Source organism: Dermacentor variabilis, chromosome 4 (genome assembly GCF_050947875.1).
Source record: "Dermacentor variabilis isolate Ectoservices chromosome 4, ASM5094787v1, whole genome shotgun sequence".
NCBI lineage: Eukaryota > Metazoa > Arthropoda > Arachnida > Ixodida > Ixodidae > Dermacentor > Dermacentor variabilis.
Genome location: NC_134571.1, coordinates 50,433,808 through 50,459,556, shown reverse-complemented (window position 1 = coordinate 50,459,556; position 25,749 = coordinate 50,433,808). Strand labels below are relative to the sequence as shown.

The 25,749-nt window shown below is 44.6% G+C and overlaps 1 protein-coding gene across 2 annotated transcripts in view; it reads right to left on the bottom strand.

Moving 5' to 3' along the window:
• The window catches only part of LOC142579102 (cytochrome P450 2A9-like), a 51,306-nt gene extending 42,541 nt beyond the window's left edge, over positions 1-8,765 (bottom strand). For both annotated transcript variants that reach the window (XM_075688973.1, XM_075688974.1), the window contains exon 1: positions 8,620-8,765. The gene's annotated coding sequence lies outside the window, so the exon portion shown is untranslated. The remainder of the gene's footprint in view (positions 1-8,619) is intronic.
• Positions 8,766-25,749: the final 16,984 nt, after the last annotated feature.

Below are 25,749 nucleotides of genomic sequence, written 5' to 3'. Positions count from 1 at the left end.
CTATCACAGCCTTTATGAATTGTGGAAAGAACATTGGTCTGTGTCACAGTAGCAGTTTCACGCGTGTTCCCGAGAATCCCACGAGAAGGCCTCGGCATCACAGGGGGTCTTCCGTTCGGTTGAAAGCGGGGCACCGTCACATCGGAGAGCGAGGTGCGGAAGATTCACTTGTGAAGGCCGAATGCCAAGCAGTAGAGATAGCGATGGTGCATTGGCGTAGCGCTCGTACTTGGGGGGAGGGGGTTCGTTGGAATGCGTTCGTTTGGTAACGATCGCTCTGATTTGCAAAGTCTATTGAGCGCGTTCTATCAACGACGGCAACAGTAGTGGATTTTTGCAGCCATGATTGTCACTGTTTCGAACGCTGCACATAATGCAGCCGGAAGCAGGATGCTGAATATTGAAATGAGTACTTATGTTATAACTGTTTTCAAAGGCAGATGTCAGCAACTTTCCTGTACGAATATTCGAAATTTCAAATACGAATCGCATAGGCTTTGCTATTGGATTAGAATTTTATTCGAATATTTATTATTATTCGAAATTGTCTGATTTTTGGTTTCTTTGAATGCTATAGGAAACAACAATTCTTGCAGCCTACAGGGACAAAAAAAAAAAAAAAAGGTAAGGCAAATGGAGACTCCATCGCATAACTCTGGTGCAGAAGAAAATCGCTGTTGTTGCGCAGCCATCCAGTTCCTGAACCAACACACGGAGAAGGTCAATCGTGCACAAGACTTAGCGGCCATTAGGTTAGCGTGCATTTAAGCAGCATACGAATTCGCGGTCGCTATAGAGACAAAACAAGTAATTATTTGTCCAATCTCATCACTTTTGTGTTCCTTTAAAACGATGTGTAGTGTTTCTCTTTCAAAGAGGCTATCATATATACGCATGCATCTGGCCATGCTATTTCTTTTTCTTCAATTACCTTTACAGTCACTGTGCATAAGATACGATTGTACTTTGGTTTGTTTGTCATTTACATGCTTCTTAGTTGATATGTCATCCAGTTGTTATCGACGTTAGAAGCATCAAATAATGTCGACGAGCTTTTTGTTGCCGTACAGACTTTAAGGAACATTTCCTTTCGATATATTTTTTTTAAAAATACGGAATACCTAACATTCGATTGAAAGTTACTTTCAATATTCCAGTATTTGTTTTTCTCGATCATTCATGCTTGATTCAATTTAAAGAAATCGTCATGTCTAACACCCCTGATTACTGAAAGCGCCCGGCCAATGATAAAGAACACTTATGGACGAAGGGCTTTGTGAATTTCGTTCCAGAAAGCCTTGCTTGTGAATTCGGTCTGAGAAGTCTGCTACAGTGAGTACAAAAAAACGCTTAGTGATGGGCCCCCGGGTCCCGTATTCACAGAAAGGACTTGAGCAAGAACTGTTAGCAAGATCAGGTGCTAGTAAGTCGTGTTGTTGCAAAATTTATTGACGAAGAAGGCCGGTCATTAGCAAACAGCTGAGCGAAACGACATGCCAACTCGGCCTTCGTTCCTCACACCAACAAAGCTACTTTTATTTCTGCGTAGCTACGGTATCCGTCTAAGCTTACCTCAACGGCGGTTAATCTATATCATATTTGCAACGTGCCCTATCTCTGTAAAGTTGAAAACCAGGGGCAAGGCGTATGTTATGCATGTTTATCTTTTTTTTCGTTTATTCTCGGTACGTTTCATTAAACAAATAAGAAAAATATATATTTTTTGGTCAATGAGCCACCATGATAGCTCCGTGGCTACTGAGTTACGTTGCTGAGAATGAGGTTGCATGTTCGATCCTCTCCGCGGTGACCACTTTCCGATGGTGGCGGATTGCCGTTGCGTGCACGCTAAAACAAACAAACCAACAAACAGACAAACTAACAAGCGAACAAAGAAACAAACAAACAAACAAACAAACGAACGAACGAACGAACGAACGAACGAACGAACGAACGAAAATGCAAGCCTGAGTGGTTAAGATAAACTGGAGTCTGCCACTACGGCGTGCCGCATAATCAGTTCAATGTTTGAGCATGTAAAACCCCTAACTTTATTGTTTTTATTTTGGTTTCTGCTTCTGTTTGTGACCAGTATTGACCGGTGTTTGCACACAGTCGACTCGTTTTCTGCAAGGTGCTCTCAAAATGTCGTCTGAGGTTACGCACACACGCATATATATATATATATATATATATATATATATATATATATATATATATATATATATATATATATATGTAGAAAGAGAGAGAGAGCCAGGAAAGGAAAAGCAGGGAGGTCAACTAGACGAGCGTCCGGTTTGCTATGCTACACTGGGGGAAGGAGAGGGGGAACAGAAAGAGGAAAGGGGGATAGAACATATATTTTGTACGATAACAGCGGTGTGGTCGAATAGGACATTCTAGGTAACTCTGGAGGGGCTCTTAACGACGTCGTGAAAGAAAGCAAAAAGAAACAGACGCAGTGTGTTTGACGAAGGGCCGTGGAATAATTGCAACGACATTGGAGATATAGAGAGAGATAGCAACACAGGATATTGATATAGGCAGTGAGCTCAAGCAAATGTACGTAGTTCTGATTGTCTACTCTGCAAGGTGAAATGGAGTAATGACATAGAACGACAACAGAGGAACAGGGTAAGCTCACAATAAACATGATAGCAGAGCTTGCGGTGGGTGTAATAAAGACATGCTACAGTGGTTTCGTAATCTGAGTGTGGTTGCCAAGCAAAGTAATGCAGCGGATTACCGCGTAACTAAGACACAAACGAAAAGGCCCACAAACACTACATACTGTGTGCTAAAGGCTATGGGTATAGGATGAAGGTAAAGGAATGGCATGCGGGCCACTTAAGTAGGTAGCTACGACTAAGAACCGCATGGATCATGCAGCGAGGAATACCATCTCTATTGGTTGCAAATAGGCCTTAAGGCTTCGGGAGTGGGTCTTGATGGGTCCGTGCAAGAAACAGGGAAATGCTCTTGTCACGCAGGCTTTTCTCCCTGACGACATCTACTCATATCCAAGATTATACGTTACGGGCACCGCATACAGGCCTTCCTTTTACGAGCGACGTGCATCTGTCGTACCTCTAGATATTGCGCAGGCCTAACACACCTGCAGGGCCGCGGCATAAGGAGAGCCTCTTACACACGTTACCTCAATACAGGGTGCGTTCCAGGTAATATGGCGTGGCCTGAAGAGCCATTCATGCGGGACTTGCCCAACCCGTCTGTCTAAGCACCGTAGCAACCACGCAAGTGCCGTGCATTTCTCCAGAACTCGGTAACCACGTGATTTGATTAGGTTAAGTAACTGTAGTTTCCGAAAGGTGCGAGTCAGAACGTATTTCGGTGTTTTGACTGGCGTTCCTAAGACATATATATGGTTGTCCATCTGGGACTGTATATTTTGTGACGATAACCTTTCTTTCTTTTTAGCTAATTTCTTGGACACTTGCCATAAGCCACCAAAATTCTGTGTTCGCATTGACAAAAATCTCTTATGCTAGAAATGTTTAGAATAGAAGATTCAAACCAATCCTGATGCTGGGCATATTATTATCGAAGGCGACCACCCAGTGACAGAGGTCGCTGACGAACAAAGCGCCTCGTGAATTTGGCCCATGAAACTGAATTCACAAAGCTTTTCGTTCATAAGTGCACTTTACCATTGGCCAGTCGCATTCCCTTATTGTATGTCCGCCATAAGGATTGGCTGGCATGCGTTCTGACCAAGAATTGTAGCATAATTTCTTTTTCGTAAATACGGGCACAAGTTTCTTCGCTTAAAAATGCCTTTTGGGCAAACTGCGTGTTAAGAAATGTAATGAAGCATTTAATAGAGGCGATTTCCAGCGCGAGCCCACTGTGGTGTAACACTGCCGTTATGGCAAAAACCTTAAACATACCACTATAACAGGGACTTTACCAGTCTTCGCACCTCAGGAGCTGTCCAGCAATGTAAGTGGCGGAAACGCTAACGCCGCTTCAGAAGCTCACGATTATTATGTTCCCGGTCGCGGAGGAGTAGGAAGTGGCAGTGCACCTTTAATGACATTAACACTTCAAGAACTTTTCGGGAAATTTGTTTCTATGTCTCTAAACCTGTCCTACCAATTTGGGTCATTGAGTATGTCACAGTGAATGTGTGCAGCTCTTCAGCGAGAGAGGGAAAAAAAGAAAATTACTTTAAAATTTATTCGGTGCTGGGAGGAGCCGAAACCGCGTTTTATATATATTCAGGAATTTCTGTATTAATATTTTATCATAGACGCGCCATGCGCGGACTTTGTGGCGGCGTCACAAGATGGCGCAGCGTGTCCAATAAGAGGCGCGACAGGGGAACCCGGCTGCATTAAGAAAACAAGACGCGCAAGTCTTCTTCTTCTTTTTGCAACTGATGGTACATGCTGCTTCATCTCGGAGCCCTTAAGAATTGTTTACGCGAAAACGACCTATCGCAAGGTTGTCTTTCGGGATAGAAAAGCAGCATCATTTTCTAAAATTCGGTCGACAAGCAGCTTTACCCCAAAATAAAAACAGATGATTGCTCGTTAGGGGGCTATCGGTTTCAATTCGACACGTCTTCTTATGAGCAATCAGGGAATACAGCAGAAACACGTGTACATTGAGACTGCACACATTCGGTAAACGTTCAGTGCCTACCTAACGTCGACGTTTACGCCATCACGAATGCTCACGCACTGATGACGCCACGGTCGAAAGAATGGATCGTAAAAAGCATCACCGCAAGAGACGGCTTTGCTTTCCTGGAAGACACAAGTGAAGCATTGTCCTGGGGCGCTATAACGTAAAGCTATTCCAAAATTTTTTATTCCAATTCTGCTATCAGCCCTCCACGAATGGTCAAAAACTTTTTTTGACCACCCCCACTTCACCTGTCTGTCACGCGATGTCACGAAAACCGCGATACCTCCCCATCTGATATGATGTGTACACACTGATTATGTATGACTTGACAGAAAAAAGAAAAACAGTTATTTCTGATTCGACCCCTTTTCGCCATTAGCCCTCGGCTATTGGTAAAACGTTTTCGGGCTGCACCCACTTCACCTGCCCGTCACGCGACGTCACAAAACCGCAAGAACTCACCGCGTCAAAGTGACGTGTACGTGATAAAGATGCATTATTATGCTGAACAAAACTGAATTTTCTTCGGAATAGCCGCAGGCTGCCCCGTTCCGAAAGGAATAGAAGATTGCTGCCGCCGATCACTCAGACGCTGGCGACTCGCACCTGCCAGAGAGCATGGGTGTATTTGCGTATAATAAAACTTCTTCCGTGGCCGTGTAACGTTTTCGAGCACTTTCGGGACGTTTACCCCCTCATTCTGCCAACTCTTCTTTGCTGAGGGTCCGTTTAAGCGTCATTCTTGAGCTTCCGTTGCATGCCGCCGCGATTTTCGACCAGCCACCGCAAGCTAAGTAAGACGCCGGCACCACCCTCTTCATCCGGTTATCAACTTTCAGTGCAGTGGCTCGGCCCCATCGAATCCCTCTCCACTTGAGCGTTCTCCTCGCCTATTGTCAGCCAATTAGATAAGAGAAGCCACTTAGTGTAGGGAATGTTATTCGTTTTTCAAGCAAACAAAAGTGACCTCCTATGAACGAGGAGAGCGTTTGATTGGTCTGTTCAGACAACACTGCGGGTGACCGCCCGGTGCTTGCGTTGGTGGTTACGCCGGTTTGACGTCAGGAGATCGGAATAGAAACATATTGGAATAGTTTTACGTTATAGGGCCCCTGATCACGTCTTATTCACAAACAATGTGGGCCCGTATTGATAAAATGCTGTTACGGCACCGTTGTTCGTGAGAGAATTTCCGCCAATCCTAGTGCTGGACATATTATTAGCGAAGCCGGTTAGCTAATGGCAAAGAATACTATCGAATTGAAACCTTTGTGAATTCGGCTCATGGAGTTTTGATGATAATTCCCTAAAATGACGTTTGAGGTTTACATCAGACAGGAGCAACGCGCCGTATTTTAAGGATCTACTTATAGCCGGTGGTGCATTATATTTCTCATATAATCATGAAGAATAAGAAGGAGGAGAAGAAGAAGATGATGATGATGAAGATGATGATCATCATCATCAATATATTACGTTTACTGCAGGCCAAAAGGCTTCTCCCAGCGATCTCCAGTTACCTGTCTTGCGCTAGCTGATTCCGACTTGCACCCGTAAATTTCTTAATTTCATCACTTCACGTAATTTCTTGCCGTCCTCGACTTCGCTTTCCTTCCCTTGGTACCCAATCTGTAACTCTAATATACCACCGGTTATCTGCCCTACGCATTACATGGTCTGCCCAGTTCCATTCTATCTCTTAATGTCAACTAGAATATCCACTATCCCCGTTCGCTATCTGATCTATACCGCTTTCTTCCTGTCTCTTAGCATTATACTAACATTTTTTGATCCATCGCTCTTTGTTGCGCGTTCCTTAACTTGTTCTTGAGCTTCTTGTTAACCTTCAAGTTTCTGCCCCATATGTTTTCACCGGTAGAATGCAAGGATTGTACATGTTTCTTTTCAACAACAGCGCTAAGCTTCCAGTAAGGATTTGATAATGCCTTCCGTATGCCCCTCAACACATTTCCTTCTGATGATAAAAGTCCCCTGTGAGTAATTGACCTCGGTAAACATACTCCTGCACAGACTCTAGAGGCTCACTGGCGGTTGGGAATTCTTGTTCCATTACCAGGCTATTGAAGAGTATCGCTTCTGCCATATTAACCTTCAACCTTACTCTTACACTTCCTCGGTTAAGGTCCACGATCATTTGTGAATGAATTAATTCTGGGGTTTTACTTGCCAAAACCACAATCTCATTGTTACGCACGCCGTAGGGGCATACTACGGATTAATTTTGACCACCCACCAGGGCATCGTTAACGTGGCCCCAATGCATGGGACTCGGGTGTTTCTGCATTTCGCCCCCATCGAAATGAGGCTTCCGCGGCCGATATTTGATCCCGCGACCTCGTGCTTACCAGCGCAACACCATAGCCGCTAATCCACAGCGGCGGGTCTCAAGAATTTGTTGCAGTTCATCCCCCGTTGCTGAACAGGACAACGTCATTTGCCACTGATTCTCACTCCTAAGCCTTCACAGCCTAATAACTTGAATACTTCTAAGCGTGCAGTGAATACCATTGGAGAGATTTTGTCTCCTTGAGCTGATCTCTTTCTTCATAGGTAATTACCATTTTTCTTGTGGAGAAGGCACATATGCCTCCTACACTCCTTGGTTGCGCAAAGCCTCTATGAATGACATTAAATCTGCTGAACCGAACGTCTTTTCATAATCTATGAAAGTCATATAGAGAAGTTGATTGTACTCTACAGATTTCTCAGTGACCTAATTGATGATATGGGGGTCATCCATTGTAGAATATCTCTTCCTGAAGTGAGCCGATGGTAGTAAAGTGTGGCCCTGATTCCATTGAAAGTTATCCTTGTGAATATGTTATACCATGCTGAAAGTAAGCTAATGGCTCTATAATTCTTCAGTTCTGTAAGGTCTCCTTTCTTATGGATTAGTATAATGTTTGCATTCTTCCAGCTGTATGTTACACTTGAAGCCGTGAGGCACTGCGTACAAAGGGCCGCAAGGTTTTCAAATGTAATATCTCCTCCATCTTTGATTCAATCGACTGCTATTCCATCTTCTACTGCCGCTTTTCCCGGGACATGTCTTGCAAGGCCCTTCTAACTTCATCGCTAGTAATAGAAGAAGTCTGTGAACCCTGATCATCACTACTTCTAATGAAATTTGCGTGGCTGCTCTAGGTATTGTACAGTACATCATGCTTATCGCTACCCTGCTTATCTCTTGCTGCATACATCTTGTGTGGTCCTATGCCAAGTTTTCTTCTGATTAATTTCATCCTGTGGCCATTTTTTACTGCTTCCGCAATCTTTCCCGCGTTACAATGTCGAATGTTGTTTACTTTCTTCTCATTGCCAGCTTTGACAGTTCAGTTGATTCTTTCTGGTCTCTTGAGTTGACACTTTCATGCTTTGTCGTTTCTTTATTAGGTCCTTTGTTAATCCTTATATAATCTTCGAATATTATATTTTATGGCTTCAAGAGAAAGCTGGATAACCCATGACATCTTAATTTAAAAAATAAATATAGAAGACAACTCAAAAGAAAACTCTAACTGCCGTCTAAAACGGTACCGGTGATAACAACAACATACGACAACAGCGACACGACAACAATGACGGCATTGTGCGTATTTATGCAGCTTATACGCTTTTGCGAGTTAAGGCCCCTGTGTATAAAAAAAAATTCACATTTTCACTCATATTCCTCAGTGCGCGTAGCATCGATTACCCGCAGTTGACCTTTATCCTTTACGTTCTTATGTACCTTCCGCGCTGTCTACGATAATTATTATGTGCATTTGCAGTTCTCCAAGCAGCAAGAAAGATTCTAACAAGATAAGTTAAGGCATACTGAGCATAATCTAGCTAGCATTACGGAAAAATTGGGCGGAGCGAATATCTAGGGCGAACGGAGCAGCTTTGTGCGCGAATGCTACGCACTGTCTGCACGAGTTCCGGGATAGCCGAAATTGCACTCACCACTTATGTAGTAACTGTCCAGCCTGCCGGTCCGCGAGACGAAGCAGGCACGCGACGTTGGTGAATTAGCAGCGTGCCAGGTGTTGGAGAGGCGAATGGTGCAATCCCGGTCCGAGTTCCGCTACTTGACTCGGCGCCTGCGAAGAGGTCAGACAGTTCGAAGCGGCGGTGTGGGGGATCAGACAGGGAAGGAGGGAGGGGAGGGGTGGCGAAGAGGGTGTACGAATTTGCACGTGAGCTCGCTGTCACCTCGTGTTCAGGAAAAAGCACTTGTCAGCAGTTTTATCTCGGAGGGCAGCACCGTATCCGTCGTCGCCGAGAGCAAACAGAACTCGACGTGGGCCGCCTGCGGAGGAGGCGAGCGGAGCATTTTACTATGTATCGGAAATCCGATTGTTCTTTGCAAACTAGGGACAGTAGCAGGAGCAAACAGTTCGCAGAGAAAATAACAACGAGCGCTTATTGCGTGGTACTGACCAACGCTGCCATTACTCGCCATCCTGACCAGGAAGCGAGAGCTTCGGTACATCTACGGAGGATGCATTGTCGTGCGCGGAGATAACGTTATTGGATCACATGTTGAGCAACTGACGCGCATGTCAATTGCTACCCTGTGAAGGTTCTGTGAAATGTAGAGTATGAGATGAAAAGGCCGCTAAGCATCGAAGATGTGAAGCACTGGATATTAAATGAGCTGCAACAATGAGAGATTATGTGGTCCGCGACGTTTTCTTCATTACTCTTCAATGCGAGAAGAAGCGGACGCTCTTCGTAGGTAAGAAGGACCAATAAATGTCCACAAAGGGGGAGTGGGCAGTACAATTACCACTTCCTCGGTATTTATAAGCGAAGTGACTACTGAAATAAATGTGCTGTCCTCACAGTTTCCCCGCTTTAAGCCGTCGAGGCTGCATTGCTGAGACCACTATGGCCTGACGGTTATAAGTGCGAGAATGAGAGATGTCGGAGAGGGAGCCTCCCCCTCCCCCCCCCCCCCCCCCGATGAGGTCCTAATAGACTATAACTTAAGTAATAACGCTACTGTATGTGAAATTCTTAACAAAGCTACTGGGTATATCTTAAGTAATTGCACAGCCCCAGTATTCTGCTGTAGTCTCCCCACTTGACAGAGCACCTTTTACTCAATATTGTATATATGTACCGGGTATATGGGACATTTTGGCCACCTAACACGTGGCCTACATGTACTGCCATATGACGTGACGTGCAAAGGTATCCCACGCTGATATTTGTGTCCCGAGTTTTCATTTGCACCGGCAGCAAGGAGCGGAGATCTATATTACAAAGCATTTTGTGCGTAAGCACTGTTTGTGATTGGTCGGCCGCCTTCGTTAATAATGTGTCCAACATCGCGATTGGCTGACCTACACTTGCGAACAATTTTTGCGTAAGAACGTTTTTGAGATTACAAGCTCAGGTATGCATCATTTCATCTTTCCTGTACGAGAGACAGTGGCTACCTAGGGCGAGGATATTTACTGCCACATTGCAGGAACTTCCCCCCGGCTAGGATTTGAACCTGAGTCCACTGCGTGGAGGATAAGCATTCCATGGTGAAGTTAATCTCGAAGCCCACAAAACACCGCACAAATTGATTGACAGGTTGATTGACGGTGTCTCACGTCCCCAAAGCAAGAGACGCGATACAGCGGAGGCCTGCAGATTAATTTTTACTATAGCCGGGATTCCTTAGTGTGCACTTAAACCTAAGTACACGAGCGTTTTTATGCTTTGCCCCCATCGAAATGCGTTCGCCACGACCGGTAACCGAAGCCACGACTCCGTGCTAAGCAATAAATATAAAGTGCGTGAAAAAAGGTGGCGAAAAAAAGAGGACGCGCCACAAAAAGCTAACGTTCAAGAAATGGGTCATTTGAAACAGAGGAACGTACATGGGTAGTGCGGTTCACTGCTGTAGGAAGCAGTCAAATCTTCTGCTCTCACATTGCTGGCGCCCTAGCTGCGAGAGGCTGCCGAAGCAATGTCAGTGCACTACAAAGGTGTGTCGGAAGGAGTCAGAACTGCCAATCACAAGTCATCCGCAGCAAGTCTAAGCGATTGTGCTCGTGCCAGAGAGGACAATAATCTGGTCAAGCTCTCAACACAGTTTTTTTCATTTAACAGTGAACCGCTCTATACATACGCCACAACAAAGGCGGTGCCCTCCCTCTCCATCTCCACCTCTTCAAGTGCTTTATACGTGTTCATATGCAATACCAACAAGGTCGCACGTCAGCTTTTGTCTCGTACTAAGCAGGAGAGCGCCACAGCCACTGAACCACCGGTTTATACAGCGGTACTCGTTACTCTCCACCGGACATATCGGAGGCCTACGCCTGCTCTTAGGAGAAAGAGCTCAACAGTACCTCGACCTTGTTGCGCGATTTCGAGTTCTGGTTTCTGAACATGAAAAGGGAACAAGCGAAGTCATGGTGGAAGAAACTCGAGAAGCTACTGCCGATGAAGATGGGCCGTGCTAAATGTCTTTTGTTTATTTAGATCCAGACAACCTTTATAGCGGAACTTACGCGCAATGCTCACCTTGAAATGAAAGTGACAGTAAGAATCAGAACGATTGTTTTTATGTCCTTTCTAGAGAGCTAGGCCTAATTGAGTTGGTTACTGCAGACGCGAGACTCAGGCGGCCAAAACTTTATGGCAGTGTTGGCCGGCTTCCTCTGGGGTACCATTCTCTGCATCGTCACGTTCCGCAATAATGTCATACTCGCAATCTAATTGCGCCCTCTGTTTGACCGAGAGAGAGAGAGAGAGATGCAAATGAGAGAAAGGCAGGGAGGTTAACCAGACTTAAAACCTCCGGTTTGCTACCCTGCACTAGGGGAAGGGAAAGGGGAAGTAAAGACGGAAAGAAGAGCGTGACAAAAATAAAAGCGTGAGAAAAAAAAATATGAAAAGGGATGAGATGGGGTCCTTATAGTCTTTCTAATAGGCCACTGTCACGTAGAAAAGTCAACAAAGCCTTGACCGACTTTTGCTGCGACGACAGGTCACGTCGGCATTCCAAAACTGACTGTTCTGAAAGTGGCCTGTCGTCAAGGCGTGCCAACGTGGTCGCTAGTGACAGCCGGTGCGCGCTGTATTGAGGACAGTGGCAGAGCACGTGTTCGATGGTCTCCTCGCCGCCGCAGTGTCTGCAAGCCGCGCTGTCGTCCATACCGACTCGGAAGGCGAAGGATCTTGTGTAGGCGACACCAAGCCACAGTCGGCAAAGTACTGCTGTTTCTAGTCGAGAGAGTCCAGATGGGGGTCGAAGTCGAAGGGATGGGTCCAGTCGGTGTAGACGTGTATGCTGTAAGCTTGGTGTGTTCCATAAAGTTTTGATGGATTCATTTGCAAGCACACGAATTTTCGTTGCAGCGTCTGTTCTTGAGAAGGGAATGGAGTCTTGCAAGCCCTCCTCATGTGCAGATCGTGCTGCTGCGTCGGCAAGTTCATTGCCCATTATGCCACAGTGGCTTGAAATCCACTGCAACGTGATGTCGTGTCCTTGCTCGACGAGGTGGTGAAGCAGCAGTCTGATTTCGAGACGCTCACTACGGTCTCTCTGACAGCCTGCAAAGGTCGCCATTACCGAATTTGACAGTATGCGGAATTTGACCTCCGGCCGGCACCGCAACCGCCTTCGCACGTTCGAAACACTGTTTCTCGTATACGCATTTTTTTCCCTAATGGCCTTGACGTAACCGAAGGGATTACGATATGTGAACACGTCCTTATACCTCACTGCTTTACGGGGGCTCTGAAAAATTACAGACGAGTCTTGCGGAAAATATTTGGCTTCTAACGCTTCTGTAGACGTGATGCATGGACAGTTTGCCGTAGAGATATTCTTGCGCTCACTCAAGAGGAGAAACAGAGTGTACATGGGCGTGGGCATACTCATAGAAGCTATCAACCTCAGCCACACGCACCGATACACACACAAAAAAAGCACTCCGCCTATCTAGAGACGTCGTTGTTGCTCCATGATAAGATACGTGCCACTGCCATGAAGCTTGGACAGCTCCAATGCAGTAATAAAATATAATAGGGCGTGGAAAGAAACCTACAAACATAATTCATTTGCGTAAATCTAAGCAACTGCAAAACAAGAAAGAAGCGCCTAGATGATGAGAAGGGCGTGTCTAGAAGGGCCGACAGCGACACAAGTTTCAGAAACATCTAAGCGTTAAAAAAAAGGAAAGCGGACGGGAGGTAAGACACGCAAGCGTCACTTCACGTCAAAGTACAGTGAAAAATCTGCCCAGCGGCGACGAAAGTTTCCTATTCGATTTAAGACAGTGCGCAAGCGCTAGAGAAATAAAAAGGTCGGTTATTTAGTTTCCTTTAAAGCCAAAGGCGAAGAAGCCAGACAGCGGAACACAGAATGTTTCCTTACTGGTGCAGCGAAATTTGAAATTTCCGCACTGATTATTATGACAGTCCTGTTGCATACATATAGACAACGGCGCTTAGGATAACACCAAGCCGCCGTGGTAAAACGTAGGTTCAATTCGTATTAGATAACTAGAATTTCGGAGCTTTTGCACGAGCCGAGCCGTGGCACACAAACTCATGTTCCCTGACTGCGATGGTCACTGTACGCGTAACTTATAGCTCTGCTCACACTGTTAGTCGCAGATGCTTGAGGGCATCGCTACGTGCCACAAGTGTCTGGCGAGCGCCGACGGCTGCGTCCCAAGACGGGAAAGACAACAGGCAGATAAAAGCTACAAAGGTCCATTCGAACGAAAGCCCTGAGGGCTTTCCTGAAATGTGGTAGGTGGCTTGACGACAGCAAGAACTACAACTACGACGGAACGATGGCTATGACGGATCTACAGACACACGACGGCTCGTATCGTCCATCTTGGACCCTCGATGTAATCATAAAGTGGAGACAAAGATAGATAGATAGATAGATAGATAGATAGATAGATAGATAGATAGATAGATAGATAGATAGATAGATAGATAGATAGATAGATAGATAGATAGATAGATAGATAGATAGATAGATAGATAGATTACCAGGTTGGCTGTGTCAAGGGCAACAGAAATAAAGGTCTTTCGGGCTATATATCGCTATTCGTTCGGATAAGCTGGATTGTTTGAAGAGGCGGGGACCACATATTTGTAAGACAAACTGCAGAGTGATATTAGTTACTTAACCAAAAATATCTAATTAAATTTGCAATTCGTCAGTTTAGAGCACAAATGTGCCACTTGTAGAATTTAAGCCCAGCAATGAAGATATAATAGCCACTCAGCAGAAATTGTGCGCTCAGTTTCGAGAAAGGCGTTCTCGAAACTGTGAGGGAACGCGTTAATGTCTTATTTAACAGTTATCAGCCCACAAAATTTCGTGTTTCTACCAGTCCTTCATCCTGTCCCCCCCTTTCCCTCCCCTCACCCCCACACACACATTTACTTGGCTTAACAATTAACACGTCGTTTGTCGTAATACTGAGGTTTACAGTTATCAGAACTGCAACCGTACGAATTAAGTTAAACGTATTCGTCTGAAAAGTGCCTCCTAAAGTCGCCTAATATAAGACGTTAGATTTTTCACAAGCCGAAAGACGCAGCTGAGACAAATACGTGTACTCTCCATCATTCCTATTGTGGCGGAAGTCCCGTAGTGGCGAAGTGCCCTCCATAACGTCTATTCTGGTTCGAGCCCTGTTGTGATGAAGAACTATCCATAATTGCTATGTTGGTTGGAGCACCATAGTGGAGACATAGTATTCATAATTTCTATGCTGACTGAAGTTTCGTTTATAGTGGCGAAGTAACATCGTGCAGGAAGATTGAAAATTGGACTTGTTGGTATGGATCTAGGAGGGGGGGGGGAGGCTTTTTCGTGCTCTGTTGTGTTTCAGCGTGGAGAAGCACGCAGAGCATGAGCTTATCTTGAACATTCTCAGTATGAAACTCTGTCGCCGATATCGACAAGATAGGCGTTCACTCTGGCTCGGTAGATAATGCATCAGCTCGAAAAGGAGATGTATCGACCAACTGATTTCAATGGCTTTCGTGCTTGCGTAAACAGCACGGCACAATGAAGAGTAGCTAATTGTCACTGTACACGTAGCAGCTTGCCCACGCGATAGTGAACGCGAAAATGCCTTCTTATATTGAAGATGGCGAACCGAAATAATTTATTGCAAGGAGCACAAATTTAGTGAGAACGTTCAGCAGGTGATACGCGCTCGAATGATACCGGCTAATGACAACAAAAAAGCTTTTGTCTTTGTTTTATTTTGCTCTACGAAAATTTATTCTCCCGAGCACATATGCGAAATGCGCCGCTATGAAATAGGGGTAGTTCTTATATTTGCTCTTTTATTATTCTATTGGCAGGATTTAAAGTACTGTTTTCTCTTCCAGGCGTTTCAAGTGTGATAACTAAAGCTAACTGGAGCGTTCGATTAGATGGAAATTGTGTGGTTCCATTCCTTGGCGAACTGGGGCCAAAGTCACGAAGATTTTTGTTCGTAAGTGTGTTTTGCCAATGGCCGGTCGTCTTCGCGGGTAATATAGAGCAAGATTCAAAGCTCAGCTTTTTGGCATGGATTCGTGCTTTTTGATGCTATTTTGTTCTTAAGCCTAGCGAAGCATGCAAAACGTGAGATGTATATTTAACATTATCAGTATGGAAGTCTCTATCGCCTATCACAACACACGCTGAGCTACCTGCGCGAAATGTACAGTTTGATCCACCAGGAATAAAAACGATCGCATGTCAGGAGTACGTTAACTTGCCCTAAACTTTAGCATGATTCTGCTCTATGCGCATTAATTTCAAGCATGCCTAATTAACGCACTAGAAGCAGTACAAAATCGGGCCGTGCGGTTTATCAGTACTTACATAACTAAATGTTACTAATTTATCCTAGCTTATTTCTCTCCAATTACTCGGGCATTCTTTTGTATTTGTCGTAGTACTTTGTTAAAGCCACCGCCTTATGTAACGTCTTCGGGCACCCTCGAAGGCTATACTAAATGAAATCAACGCCAAACATCACGATCGTCTTGCAGCTGCTCTTACGGCAGGAACTTTCTGCATATACCAGTGCTGTTTACAGAACCTGCCATACGTAAATATGCCACTCTCTCGCGCGCGAGGCCACTCACGAAACACTGTGAGGCTTCCTCGAACGGCTGGGCCTGGCCACCCGCCTGTTCAACGTTTAACAGTTTCTCTGTTTGGCACCGGAAGAAAAACTGACTCGAGCAAGTCCCTCGTCAAGTGAACTATCGACAAAGGTTGAACAAGTTGACTCGTTTTATATGTGTAAACAGTTCCTTCCTTTACTGTAAACACTCTGCTATCCTCTCTCCTTGTTCTTTTACTCCCCTGCCCTATCGACCAGCAGCAGACCCGGCTGCATACAGGTGTCACCGGACTGCTCTAGACGCTTGCACTGCGGTGAGCAGCGATTTCCATTCCGGCTGTTTCTTTGAGATTTGATTTACTTACATTATTGTACAACCAATCGCCACTACAATTAATGGTGATTAAGAATTTTAAATTGTCGACCAAACGGCTGAATTAATCTAAGAAAACGACGAATGCTTCTTGTAGAATGTCTGCCCTACTATTGATATTCATTTCTGCTTACGAATAGACCGTCTACTCAAACAGCATTACACTGCGCAAAGGCGCGCCGAGGCGCTCACGGGAGGATAGTTGGCTGGTTGAAACTGCGTGTAATGCGCAACTCACAAGGATTGTAGGTCGTGAATTGTAGGGTAGGAGAAACGATATTAAAGTGATGTTTGTTTATTTAAGGAGGAAATATGAAATGAACACAATTAGTGCGCTATTTGTAATGAAAATCGAGGAGCGTACTTCTCTGATTTTTGTTATTGTGAATGTTAAGAAATACACGATGTAAAGGATGCAATAACACTGTCAGTTACTAATGCCAAGAAAAAAAAATCAGTAAGAGAGACCCTTTGTATCAGCTATATGAAAGTGAATATGCCATCCCAAACTTTTCTCTATCCGCCACGGCAGCTTAGTGGCTATAGCGTTGCTCTGCTCAACTCGAGGTCGCGGGTTCAATCCCGCCCACGGCGGCCGCATTCCGATGGCAGTGGAATGCAGAAACGCTCATGTACTTGTACCTTTATGTGAACGTCAAAGAACCACAGGTGGAACAAATTAATCTGGAGCCCTCTGCACCACGGCGTCTCTCAAAGCCCCAGAGTTGCTTTTGCCAGTTCAACCGCAGGAATGAACCAAGTCACGATTGGTGTCTATCTAGAACATTAGTGGCTCTTCTCAGTGTCGCCCTCAAAGATTTGTAAGCAAAATAACTGTTGGAAATGAAAGCCATAAGCCATGGAGATATTGTTTTAACTCTTTTTGAACCGAAGTTATACTACATAACGCAATTTGCAACCACCAAACATGACTTCATTAACTGTGGCAGCGTTTATGTTCGTCTGCTATTACGTTTTCCTTCTCGTCGTTGAAAGGTCAATAGGTAAGATTGCTAAAGGTAAGGAATATGCTACTTTATATGTTCAATATACTTATTGTTTTTGAAAACGTTCTGATAGCTTCACGCCGCCTATTATTAACCGACTGAGTAGTTTGAGAGCTGCCAAAAGGGACATTCTTGTTTCTTGTGCCGGAATCCTTTATTACTAATCTGTCTTCCCTCGGAGAGTTCCGAAACAACTGGGGAAAATGTATCCCCGCCGAAGCCCTTACGTCTAATTCGTTCGCAAAAGCAAGTGCCAAGTAACCGTACCGCTGGACTTGTCATTCGCGAAGACGGCCGGTCAATGGCAACGACAACTCCCGAATGAAAAGCTTTGTGAATTCGTCTCCTGATATCCAGCATGCCGTGTAAAGCGAAGATTCAGAATCATCCATGGAATTGAGAATGGCGAATAGATGTTCAAGTACGAAATACCAACATGTTGGCTTCAAGTTTCGCGTGGGCGAACCGAGTATATTTACCACGACGCTTAACTTTGGTAAACGGTCAAGGGCACCGGGGAACGCGTGCAGGAAGTGACATGAAAGGGTGCGCCGACAGGGTACTCAAGTGTTGGGTAACAAAGCACGCGAAAAATAGCCGCCAGATAAAAGCTCGCAGAGATATGAGTGAGCAAACACTCGCCACGCAAAAGGATTTTCACATTATCCACGTGATGGTAAATGTGCACTTTAAACGCGACACATATGAAGCACAATGACGCGCGTTTGATTTTCCAAACGTAATTGACGACCGTGTGACGTCCTTTTCAAGCTAACCCGTGGTTGGGCGCACGTTCTTTTCCAGAGTACATGAACTCGTATACCAACTAGCTCAGTATACCCTGCTGTAGTAGTGTTTATTGCTTAACTAGTTGATACATATTTCTAAATTTAATACATAACAGAGCCAGGAAACGGGACAAGAATTCGAGGCTGACAAAAACCGTGTCCTGGCACTGCTTTTGTTTAATTTATAGATACTGTATATACATTAGCATACTTTACATTGTTGCAGGGACAAGCCATGACAAATGAGCCGTTGAGGATTTGCATTCTTGTTTTTTTCTTTCTTTGTGAGGTTGACATTGGGACTGCTCGTCATTCAGAACATCAACAAGACGACGACGTCGTTATATCCTCACTTTCGGTTTCGAAGTGCTTTGATAATTAGAGCCACTCCGCGCCCAACGTTGTAAGTGTACTCTGCCAGGTTCCCTTTCCCCCTGCTGAAATAAACGCTGAAAACTTCATGAAGTGAAGATGAACTATCATGCGTGGGGAAGCTGGAGTTGTGTTTGCAAGTTTTTGTTTTGATGAGCAAAGCCTGTCCTCTTTAGGAGCGATAGAAATTTCAATGACGAGCTTCGCTCGTCCTTGGTAGAGAAAGGGTTAACATTGCAATGGGAAAGCCAGCGCTTTGAGACGCTTGGCACTTGAGTGGTATCGCATGGCAAAAATTTAACGGTAAAATTCAGGACGCGAGCTCTTCCAAGTTGACGGCGAAAAATCAAACGTTTACGCCTGAAAAAGAAGCCTATGAAATCGAGACCAAATTAATTCGAAGTTGGATTCGCTGAACGCACTTTCTACAGTGCCAGGGGGAGAAAGCTTGCTGCGGCTGAGAGGCTATGCTTACTGAAGTCTTCTTTGTGGCATCGGAAATTTTCGACTTAGAACTGACTTTCGTACCAGCATTCGGTAGCTCACCCGAAACTATGGAAATTTTAGAATAACTAATTCAGATTGTTGATAAAGGTGCTTGAAATGCTTGAAACTACAATGCTTGAAAGCTAATCACATTAACTGCGGCAGTCATGGTGATATGGGTTCTATCGTGCTTTTAACGTATGTATTTATGTCTTTATTTAGTGTTACACGAATGAACCTAATAATTTCCGGCGAAGGCTTAAAACTACAGAGGGTCCCTTACTACCGTGTGCCTCATAATAATACTGTCATTTCCGCGCGTAAAACCACATAATTTATTTACCATACGTTCCTGCTTTTAAAAATTCATACGGACGCTGCGGATAGTATATATCGCTGTATACTAAAAAGTCGCGAAATGGGAGTAAACCGCTTGACCAGCATCGCATTCCCGGTTTTTTTTTTCATATTACGCGTACCAGTCGGGTTGAAAATTCACTCCTCTGCTGAGCGTGTTTTTGCATGTGAAAATGAGAGTGTTTTTTTTTTTCATCCGTGTGAAGGTTGTTGGGGAGGACGGTCGGATTATTTTTTTACTCCCTTCACGAAGTTTTTGCGGCTATTCCTGAGAATTATTCGTGGGGGCCCACTGATTATGTCGTGCTTTCGAAAACGTGTCGCCTCATCTTGAATCGGCGGAAAGATATTTCCTCGTATATATAGCGTAGGAAACAAAGACGTCAAAACGTCGCGATGACTTGCTAATGCTTGCATGCACGCATAAACAAACAAATACGGTCATGCTCTACACTTAGCTTTTACTCCGCCAACTGACAATTATAAATTCCTTAGTTGTGCACTCAGAAAGGACTTACGGGGTCCGTCCTGCTGTACGCACTTCTCTTCGACCCCCGCCAAAGTGAACACAGCAATATTTTGGCCGATGCGACGAGACGGGGCATTTTCCGATAGGGTGGCCATGTCTGTCGCCGAGTATAGACTTAACTAAAGGGGACAGAGCTTGTGGTATGCTTGCGCAGTATAATGGTAGCACATAATCACGTGATATTGAGCAAGGTTTTAGATCACGTGGTTGTAAGCTCCCTATGGATGGTTTCTGTTCACGCGATCTAAGTCTTCGCACGTCCTAAAGTCGGCTAATGACATCTTTGTACTACGTTTCGTAGAGGTGCTAGTAAAACGATGCAATGTAGCGCATTTTACTCGAGCATGCGTGAGTAAGTGTTTAGTAGAAGGCAGTTTTCAAAGCTCATGAGCGGCCAAAAACCCAATCTCGGCTAATTCCTGCTAACAGGCACGGGAAGCGTGACAAAGCTAGGCCTTATAAGGCCCAGCTTGGCCAAGGGGTCCTTCCAGAAAATGTTTTCTTCAAACTGCAAAGGACAGCGCCTAATACTCACAGTTTCTTCGCGGATCAAGATATCGCCGGCTGCTTGTAGAATTGGCGTGCAAAGACTGCACGTAAAATAAGAACAATAAAGTTTGCAGATTTGTACGCTCACGTCGTAGCCGAATATCACTTACGCCCTTGCAATTGCAGAGCTTGGTTGCTCAAAGAATATCGTTAGTGATGCCGACTACAGGCGATTTTAATTAGTAACGTGTACAAGTGTTTACAATATGCCGCTGTTTGTTTTCCATCGGAATACTGCTGTTATCAAGTCATCCCTCGGCACAAGACGCCTCTACTGTACTCTAAATTTCTTGAATTTTGTTGCTTGTTCTGCAGCAAGAAAAACTTCTCTAATCAAATAGCACACGTGACGCTAATAATGTTGTACGTTATTCCAATCTACGCGAGTACTAGTGATTAATACAGCATGTATGGCGAGGTATGTACTGATTGTTTCAACTAATCTTTTATTTGATGGGATCGGCTCTTTGGCATAACTCGAAGGAAGCTTAAAAAGCGGAAGTACTTGAATGGTTATTTCAGACACGACGACCGGTGATTATGATCGGTACCACATCGTACTTCCGGAGATTGCTTGTCTTTTCTGTACACAAGTTCAGCAAATAAGGAGCGAGATAGTTAGGTTACACTTCCAGCTGTGTTTCTCGTACTTCTTCCTCCCTCTCTTACCCAATAAAATCGATGTGCACCCCTCCCCCCCATAACGCTTTAACTATCTCTCTCTCTCGTTCTTCTCCATCATTAGCATGTTACATCTTTCCACCACTTCCAGCAAATGTTAGATTTCTGCATAGCTTAATTGTACAGGAAAAAAAAGCGGTATGCACGTAACAATATCTTTATACCTGTACTTTACTCGTCGCTGTATAAGCAATAAGCCAAAGCTTGAAAGTATTGGATCTAGTGTACAGCGCGAATCTGTTGGGGCTCATGTATAACGTGGAAGACACGCGGCATCATTAGAGCGCAGAGGAAAAAGGTGGTCCCGGGCAGGACAAGGCAACAGAATGGGCACTTACAAAATTTCGATCGTTTAAATGCATTGTTGGACGTCATATTCGTGCCACGTCTACATAGACAAAGAATGGGCGCATTCTCATAATTGCGCGCATTTTTTCGCGCTATTTGTCAAGAACGGATGCGGAATCACGAACGTGTATGCGGTACGTGTCACTTGGATTTATAAGGGTCGTTCGAAACGTGATATTATCGAATCGAATTAGAATGTTCGCGAAAAACGGCTCCTGAATATTGTACTGAATATCGTATATTCGCTTTCTTTCTAAACAAAGCGAAAGGTAAAGTTATGCAAAATAGAAGTGAGGCGTGTAGACAGGACACAAGAGTAGAGAAGTGGACAACACGAACGCCGACTATCAACTGAAGGGGGCACTGAGGCGAAAAAAGAAAGAAGGCACAAAACTCATCTGCGCATGCTCAGGAATGGTAACACCACGTGTCAATCGGGTAAACGTGCCGGCCTACGTGAGGTACTGTTAAGGTACTGTTAAGTACCTCACGTAAGTACCTCAGGTACTGTTAAGGTACTTAATCTCTTCCTTATGTAAAGTAATCGAAGGCTGACTCACGCACGCACTTCCAACATTATAGATATGCCATGCCTCTACCATAAGACGCGTATCTTCATTCTTATGCCTGTAGAATATCGCGCATTCATCTAACTCTGGCGTGCAGTTACAATCTCGGCAATGAAGCGAAAGATTAGAAGGCGATCCACCGGTTAACGACCTTTTATGCTCCATTAGCCTCTGATTGATACACCGTCCCGTTTGCCCTACGTAGAACTGGCCACAGCTAAGGGGAATTTTATAAACCACACCCATACGACAGTCAGTAAAACAGTTGTTCTTATTGTGCTTCACTGGACAAATATCTGTTCGTTTTTTGCCTTTTACCCGCTCCTTTTTATTCTGTACGGCAGCGCATATCTTACCTAGCTTATTGGGAGCAGTGAAAGCAACATTAACATCATATCTACTAGCAACTTTTTTAAGCCTGTGCGACACTGAATGAATATACGGAATAGCCACTACTCTTTTTTTGCTATTACTGCTTTCTGTAATCACGTCCGTCCCTCTCGAAACCGACTTCTTTAGGCGCTCAGCCACAGTGGCCACCGCTACACTAGGATACCCTGCTTCTAATAGACGCCGGACCTGCGCATTAATACTGGCGCTCATTTTGTGCATGCACGATCTGGTGAGGGAAGACTTAAGGAACGACATGGCAATTCCGTTTTTTACTAATTTAGAATGCTTGGATTGAAAGTTTAGCAACGGCTTCGAAGATCTTGGGGAGTACTGCCAACAAACATGATTTTGTTCGAAGATCAAGGAAATGTCAAGAAACTGAATTACGCGTCGCTGAGGAAATTTCTTGGTAAACTTTAATCCTCCCCCATAAAGTTTAAATTGCTCACTTACTGAGGTAGCAGCGGAATCGAATTCTTCCCTATTACAGAAAATCAGGTAATCATCAACGTAACGAAATATCTTGATAACACTATCACCTAAGGCTTTCGCTAAGCAGTTGTCAACCTTACTCAGGTAAACGTTGCTAAGAATAGGGGCAACATTTGAGCCAATACAAATGCCTGATTTCTGCAGAAAAACGCCATCTCTCCACCCAATCAGCGTCGACTTCAAGTACATTGAAAGAATTTCTAGAAAAGCTCCCGTGGAAACACCGCATCTGTCAATAAAAGCCGACTCTTGCACTTGTTCTTTAATGCACTCATTTACGGAATTTAGCAACCCGTCATGCGGCAAAGCATAATACAGGTCTTCGGTATCCATACTAAAAGCTGTACAATGACCCGGATTTTCCTCTCTCAAATGCTGAACTAGTGCCTGAGAATTACGTAAACAAAAGGCGTCTGAAAAAACTAGTGAAGCTAAGCAGTGCTGTAGGTAACTAGCGACACAGACCTGACACTCTGACACTATAGCACGAAAAGGAATTTCTTGTTTATGGGTCTCGGCCGAGAAAAACAGTTCTAAGGTGAGGGATTTAGCTTTCTTGACAATACAGACAACCCTATCAAGATTATATCTTGACCAGAGGTCAACCGCACGTTGCTTAACTGCCGAAGGCTTGAGTTTTACTGGCTGTAAATTCTTTTCTATGGTTGAAATCGCTTTTTCTGAAAACGTGTCATCTGGCATAATTACGAAGTAACCTTCCTTGTCAGATATTACTGGTCTAAGTTTATGCTCCACAAGGTAATCAACTAACGGTCGGACAGGGTCAGGCGTCTTAAAATGAGAATCTGATTGTTTAATGCTACCAATGCAATCCGAAATACAGCGTGAGCGTTCTTCTTCCGGGACGAGCCTGGTTATGCAGCGCGGTATGCTTAAAACGTCAACGGGTTTTACGTTAGGCTTAAAACAGTGCTTAGGACCTAAAGCAAGGGTTCTTCTATGGTTATCACTCACGATGGCATCTCCAAGAACCAGTACCTTATTTGACGCTGAATTATTAGAAAGGTGTTTCCTCTTACTTTGTTGAAGCTCCGGAAGTTTCATCCTCCATAGGAAGTCCGCATGTTGCACGGCTAACTTATTCCAATTGGCGTAGGGGCGGTTCCAATGGCGACCGTCTCCCAGGGCCGCGCAACGGACCCTTAGACACTCCTGGTAGAACCTAACTTGGCGCCAAGATTCAGCGGAAAGAATAGCTCCAATCCTTCTGGCATGCCCAGTTGATGGTTGAAGAGTCAGCCTTCGATTACTTTACATAAGGAAGAGATTAAGTACCTTAACAGTTATCCCTCACGTAGGCCGGCACGTTAACCCGATTGACACGTGGTGTTACCATTCCTGAGCATGCGCAGATGAGTTTTGTGCCTTCTTTCTTTTTTTGCCTCAGTGCCCCCTTCAGTTGATAGTCGGCGTTCGTGTTGTCCACTTCTCTACTCTTGTGTCCTGTCGGCACGCCTCACTTCTATTTTGCATAATGAATACTTACCAACTAGCTCAGCTTTCTGTCGTTCTAAGAAAAGTAAAGTTTGCGCGAAGCCTGCCCGGTTACAAAAGGGGATTAAAACACACGTTTCACAGCTGACGTCAAGCTAAAGCTCGCTGTTGAGTAAGCATTCTGCGATATGTGTATATTTTGTTCGCTCGGTGAACGGCGCGCATGAGTTGGGCGCCCAGTATCGGCCCCTTCGACTTTTCTTGGGGAAGGCTGCGCAGCAACGGTGACAACGTATGGCGAGGAGATTGTGTAAGCGAGAACTGCAACGACGTTAAGCATTGGCGCACGTTACAAACTCTCTGCGCTACCGTAAGTTTCGTGCAGCAGGGTGCGTGCAGACGCCGCGAAACTGGAACCGATGGGGTCGACCATAGGTTCACGTACAAAAGCGGGAAGTTCAGTTACACCGCGTGCACTCGACCTCGAGAGGAGAGCTCGAGTGCTGTCATCCAATTACACGTGCTGCTGCGTGTTTCCCCGATAGGAGCTCGCGAAACGGAGCCATTCGTTCTTCCATTAGCGAAGCGCGTGTAATCAGTGCTGCCTCTGCCAGATGCACCGCGAGTAACTGGATAGTCGTATTGCTCGTGCATAGCACGATGTTCCTCGGGAGTCCTATATATGCGTTTCCTAACCAGAGTATAGTGCTGCAACAACAGTGCAGTCAGTCGCTAGGCTGGTTGCTTTGTATATAAAAGGTTAGCGTCGCCGCGGTAGCTTGCTCAACAGTAATCTTTACCGGGAAACGTATGTGGAGAGTGCTGCGTGCTTGAAATTGTTGCCAGGATCGCCTTGTGATCAACGATGCCATTTGGGTGCGTGTTTTGAGCTTGTTCTTTATTGAGACGAATGCTGTACTGCATGTTGTACGCGTGATACCAAAAAATATATGCCTTTTTCTCTTGAATTGTCGAAGGGTCTTTCTTTCCGTGAGGAAGCGCCTCGAAATATACGGACCAATTAGAGGCTAAGCGCTTCGCTGTATAACACAGAAAGCGGGTACGAATGGGAAGACCACCCTGGTGTTACCTCATCAGCTTACCCTGAGGTCATGGATTTTGATATTTTGATATATATATATATATATATATATATATATATATATATATATATATATATATATATATATATATATATATATATATATATATATATATATATATATATATATATTGATATATACCGCTTTTCGGTAATGGGAATCTAGGAGTCACTTTGGAATGTTTCTGGAACCTTTCTGAAGGAAAAACAGCCCGTGTACGAGAAAATGGTTTCTCTTTATTTATACGATATACCCGGGCGATTCGAAGAACCGTATTCTCTCGGCGGCAGTTTCTACAGCAGTAATGTAACGCAGAACGTGACTCGGGGCCCTGACGAGGCAGCAATGCAATTCAAAAAGAATTAGGAACGCAGGAAGTATCCAATCTTTAGTTTGCCATCAATTTGTTTTTTGTATGGTCACATAATACCTCGATCACCGCATCTTTCATCACAGTCGTAAAAAATTCGTTTTTATGAATTATGAATT